We start from the raw sequence: 5,919 nt of genomic DNA, 5'->3' as shown, positions 1-5,919 counted from the left end.
ATGGGAATTTGAGGACAAGGGCAGAGCACAGCAGGATGACAGGGGCTGGGGGAGATGGGCACAGCCCAGCAGGATGGCAGGGGCTGGGGGTGACGGGCACAGCCCAGCAGGATGGCAGGGGCTGGGGGTGACGGGCACAGCCCAGCAGGATGGCAGGGGCTGGGGGTGACGGGCACAGCCCAGCAAGATGGCAGGGGCTGGGGGTGACGGGCACAGCCCAGCAGGATGGCAGGGGCTGGCGGAGATGGGCACAGCCCAGCAGGATGGCAGGGGCTGGGGGAGATGGGCACAGCCCAGCAGGATGGCAGGGGCTGGGGGTGACGGGCACAGCCCAGCAGGATGGCAGGGGCTGGGGGGAGATGGCACAGCCCAGCAGGATGGCAGGGGCTGGCGGAGATGGGCACAGCCCAGCCGGATGGCAGGGGCTGGGGGAGATGGGCACAGCCCAGCAGGATGGCAGGGGCTGGGGGTGACGGGCACAGCCCAGCAGGATGGCAGGGGCTGGTGCTCAGGTTCCCATCAGGGACAGCAGCACCTTTGTGCTGCAGGGACTGCTCCGGCTCCGAGCTCACAGCAGCTCCCAGGTCACCCCGAGTCCTTTTTGCTGATAAAAAGCAAACACCCCCTAAACACACCCCCTGCAGCTCCTCCTGGCTCAGAGCCTGCAGGGCCCAGGGCACTTTTGGTGCTCAGAGCCCTTCACTCCTCACTCACAGAAACACTGGGTGTGTTTTCAGTGGGATGCAAAACCCCCGATGCAACAGGGACGGGAGAGAGTGGGGAGAAAGGCATGGTGTGATTTTTGAGGTCACTCAAAACATTGAGGTAATTCAATGGAAAGTCTTTTTCTGCTGTAATCTTGCTCTCCATGCCAGGTTGTTGCTGCTGTATTAGAGAAAGGCAGTGTGTGTGGGAGGTGTGAATTAATGTTACCACACTGGGAAGGTGGTGAGCTCACAATGATGCACATCAGGCTCCCTCCTCAACAGGGCTTTGAGCGAGTGCAGTGGAAAAAAAGGGACATAATTGGTCTTTTAAGAAAGACTTGTGAGACACCAGCGTCAGCAGATGCTATTTCAGAGCACAGACACTCACCTCCTCTCTCCCAGGACAAGTGTTAACCTTTAAATGCACCCTTTCCACTCTCTTCCCTTTCACTCATGGGCTCTGGGGCTCTTTTTTCTGTTCCTGTGAACTTGTGCAGAATTTCGGGGCTCATACACAAGTCTTCCACTTCTCTTCCACGCTGAAATTTTGGATTTCACAGTGGTGCTCACCAAAAAGGATTATATTGCCCCTGTTCCTTCAAGGCATGGCATAAATAATGCAACAGCATTTCCATTCCCTTCTGGATTTGTGTTTTGCTCTTTCTTTTTCTTCTCATTTTCAAGCTTTTTTCCTCCCCCTGCTCCCCACTTGCCAAAATCACTCCAGTTTCCCCACTGAGAGCTCGTGGCTGTCGTGTGCTGGGAGCTGCTCCATCCACACCCCCCACACCCAATCCCTGTGCTGCCACAAGCTTTTCCAGCAGCAAAATCTCCCTGTGGCACCCAGGACTTGCACATCAGCCTCATTTCTTGTCCTTCCTGGGCCAATTCTCCTGGGATGTGGCTGGAGCTGAAGCTCCCCAGCTCTGGTGCCAAGGGGAGATGGCCAGGAGCAGCTCTGATCTCTGTGGTGAGCAGGGACAGGAGCCCAGACACAGCTGGAGCTGGGCCAGGGCTTGGCATGGAGCTCAGGGCAAGGTTCTTCCCCCCGAGGGTGCTGGGCACTGCCCAGGCTCCCCAGGGAATGGTCCCAAGGCTGCCAGAGCTCCAGGAGCCTTTGGACACAGAATTCACAGGATTCACAGAATTCCAGAATCACTGGGTTGGAAGAGACCTCCAAGCTCATCGAGTCCAGCCCAGCCCCAACACCCCAACTGACCCCTGGCACCCAGTGCCACATCCAGGCTGTGTTAAACACCCCCAGGGATGGGGACTGCACCCCCTCCTCAGCAGCCATTCCAGAACTTCATCACCTTTCTGGAAAAAACTTTTCCCTGATACCCAACCTGAATTTCCCTTGGCCCAGCTGGAGGCTGTGTGCTCTGGTTCTGTCAGTGCTGCTGGAGACAGAGCCCAGCCCCAGCTGAGCACAGGCACCTTTCAGGAGCTGCAGAGTGATCAGGGCACCCCTGAGTCTCCTTTTCTCCAGGCTGAGCACCCCCAGCTCCCTCAGGGGTTCCTCTCAGGGTTTGTGTTCCCAGCCCCTCCCTGACAGAGCTCCCAGGGGGGCTCAGGGTGGGGGTGTTGGGGTGGCTGGGCAGGGCCAGGGCTGCACTGATCATCCCTGAGGGTCCTTTCCCACTCAGGATATTCTGGGATTCTGTGGATTATTTTAACTCTCCTGGCATCCCATCCTCCCCGATGTTTCCAGTTCAGGTGCTGAGGCAGGTCTGGAGAACAAGGGCTCTGTGACCCACAGGCTCTCCTGTCCAGGAAATGTTACTCATTTCTTCAGTGCTCTTAACACCCCACAAAATATCACATTTGGGTACCTCTAGGGTTTAATCTCCCGGGGCTGAATCACTGGGTCACAGGGTTCTTCCAGTCAGGCTCCAGCACCAGCTGGGGGTGGCTACTGGGAGCCCCTGCCCCAATTTTCCACCCCACCACGGCATCCCTTTTTAGGGGAAATGAAAGTTCCTGTGCACATCCTGTGCCCAACCTGCAGCAACTCAGGAGAAGTGGGATGAGGCTGAGCCTCCTCCTGCAGCCAGCAGCTTCCAGGGGCCAGGCAGGACCAGGGCTGAGCCTGGGGAAGGACAAGAGGTGCTTGGGGAAGGTGGAGAAAACCCCAGGTGAGGATCCCTGTGTGATAGCTGAGTAATACAATATTTGACTTTCACAATTAAAAGGCAAACATCCTATATATGTATTAAGAGAAGTTTATAGATTTATAGTTGTTTTTCACCTCCATTTGTGCTGTTCTCAGGGGGACCTGGGTTTGGGACATTTGGGAGGGTGGGACTGTTACTGTGGCAATAAAAACCTGACCTCCAATCGAGATTCAAGGAAGTGAACTCCACCACTGGACAGCAAAGAAGGAGCCAATGGACAGAACTTTGGGAGGGGCTAAAGGGTTAAAAGGCAAAACCTCCATTGTGTGGGTGAGCACGTGGGGGAAAAATCCTCTGCTCCAGGTGCTGCAATATTCTCTCTATTCAGTCTCCTGTTGTATTTTTGATAAGGTTTTAATAAACATTTTACGTTTTTGGAAGTGAGTATCATTTCTCATACCCAGGATGCCAAAGGGAATTGTGCACAATCCCAACTCTGCTTCCCGAGGGAGGAGCAGGGGTGGAGGGGAATGTGCAAACCCCCCAGGCCTGGAGGAATCTCCGTGCTGCTCCTCATCCTCCCACTGCCACTCTCTGGGCATCCAGCTCCCTGTTAATTTGGAATAAGAGTGTTTAGTGATCAAATTGCTTTTTAATGCTGAAGTTGCAGCCTCTGCTTCAAAGGCATTAAGAACAAAAATAGGTTTTTTTCTGATGAAAGTGCCTGACTCACTGGGAGTTCTCAACTGCTGCTTTAGGGCCAAGAGTCTCAGAAAATGAGAGGAAGCTGCTGTGAGAGATTCAGCTCTCAGCACTTGTCACCAAACGTCCCCAAAGACTCCCCTGTTCCATCCAATGGAGCAATCCCTAGCTCTTCAGGATTTGGGTCAAAAAGCTTATTAAAAATTAAATAATTTCAATCTTACAGTGTTTGGTTTCATAGCCCCAGGCAGGGCAGAGTATCAATATTTGCCCCTAAATCCAGCTCAGATTCTGAACTTGGGCAGCAAAGGCTGAAGAGCAGCACCCAGCAAGGGGCACCTGGGCTTAGACTGAGACTCAGAAATGAAATAATAATAGATAATAAATGGTACTAAATTAAACCCAAGCCCAGAGTGTTAACAAGAGGCAAATCCCATCTCTCAGGTGCCATCCAAGCTGCGGGGATGTGGTCAGTGAGGTGCTGTGACAGGTCCCACCTCAGCCCCTCCCCAGGGCAGCCACACTCAACATCCTCTGAGCACCACCAGCATCCTCCAGCCACTGAGAAAACAACACCTTTTAACTGAAATCTCCCAAATTCAGCCCAGTTTGGCAGGCAGAGTCCTTGTTCCCACAGTGAGGGGCTCAGGAGCTCCAGCCCTGTGGTTGTGCTGCTCCCACAATGAATCATTGAGGGACAGACCTGTGGCCACAGGGACTCTTTTTCTGTTCCTGTGAAGTTGTGCAGAATTTTAGGGCTCAAACTCAACCCCCCCACATCTCTTCCATGCTGAAATTTTAGATTTCTCAGTGGTGCTCACCCAAAAGGATTATTTTGCTGCTGTTTCTTCAAGGCATGGCATAAATAATGCAACAGCACTTCCATTCCCTCCTGGATTCTGTGTTATGCTCTTCCTTTTTCTTCTCATTTTCAAGCTTTTTTTTTACCCTCTCAAACACTGAGGAATTCAGGAAGGTTGTTTATGCCACAGGGAAATGCAGAAACAAGTAGGAAAATTAATTGGGTTACATTAAAACTTTCTAATTTTGTCCAATTTGTGGGACCAGGTCAGATTGGGGATGAGTCCTGGTGCCCCTCAGCTCTGTCTCCCATGGATGCATTTCCATTTTCTCCAAGGGCATTAGGGAATTAATAAAATCATGCCAGCCAGCTCCAAACATTTCCTAGAAAGGTTATTTTATCTTGAAAAAAAGCCCCCAGTTTTTTTTCAAGTAAATTCCAATGCAGAGATTCCTCTCCTTTCATTTTGGTCACAGAAATAAGACCCAAAAGTGCAACTTAAAATCTAAACCTTTGACATTCAGTGGGGTGGAGGGAGGGAAATGCTGACAATAAAAAAAGCAAGATCAGGTCATGCCTCTCTCACCTGCCAGGGAGGAAAAAAGGAATTCCCTGAGCTGCTGTAATAATTGCTGAGGAGCAGGAAAACTTCCTGGGAAGGATTTTCCTGACCTTCAGCTGGGGAGCAAAGAGAGCAGAGGCAGCACATCTGGAGCTGGGGGTGACCAGGAGGCCACATCTGGATGGCTGCTCTGACATCCTGTGGCTGCATTCCGGAGGAAATCTGGGGGGATCAATAAAAGCCTTAATTTTTTTCCTCTGATCTCTTCCAGAAGAGGAACCTCTGGCAGCTGAAGCAGCGATTTTGTGTCAGCAGAAAATACTCAGAATTTCTGACATGGGAACCAAACAGAGATGGCAGAGCAGGGAGAGGCTCAGGACATCCCACCCATGGGAAGGGACAATCCTGGAGCTCAAAGTCTTGACCAGCAGAGGCTCCTCTGCAGGGTTTGGTGGCTGTGGGGAACATGGAGGGGTCTCAGAGATGTAACAAACTCCTCACACCTCTTGTCACTGCTTCATCTGCAAGGAAAAATCTTCCCCTCTGCCTGGGCAGCACTTTCCTCTCTCCCAGGGCACAGAGAATAAAGCTGGACTTCCCAAAAGCTGGGCTTTGTTGGGCCAGAGCAGCACTTGCACAGAGAAAAAAGTTGGAAGGGACCTTAAAGTTCATCCAGATCCAACCCTCAAGCATCCAATATTGTCCCCCACACCTCTGTGACCCTTCCAGCTGTGCGCCAGATGTGTGGGGGGTGTTGATCTCTGCATGCACCAGGGCTGAGCCAGCCCCGGTGCTCGGGGTCTGTGCAAAGGGAGGGATAAACCAGCAGGAAGAGCAAACAATTCCCAGGCTTAAACACAGTAAACCAAGAATTCTGGGGAGACTGGGGGGATTTTTACCCAGAAAAGTGACATTTGGGGGTGTAGGTAGATTTGGTTCACATTTCAGGCCAAGCCATGGATAATTGAGGGAGTTTGGGCAGAAAAAAACCAGAAATAAAGACCACACAATGCTGAGTGAGGTCTGGGGAGT

Source organism: Serinus canaria, chromosome 28, assembly GCF_022539315.1.
Source record: "Serinus canaria isolate serCan28SL12 chromosome 28, serCan2020, whole genome shotgun sequence".
Classification (NCBI taxonomy): domain Eukaryota; kingdom Metazoa; phylum Chordata; class Aves; order Passeriformes; family Fringillidae; genus Serinus; species Serinus canaria.
The sequence above is the reverse complement of the archived record's forward strand: the minus strand, read 5'-3'. Positions refer to the sequence as shown.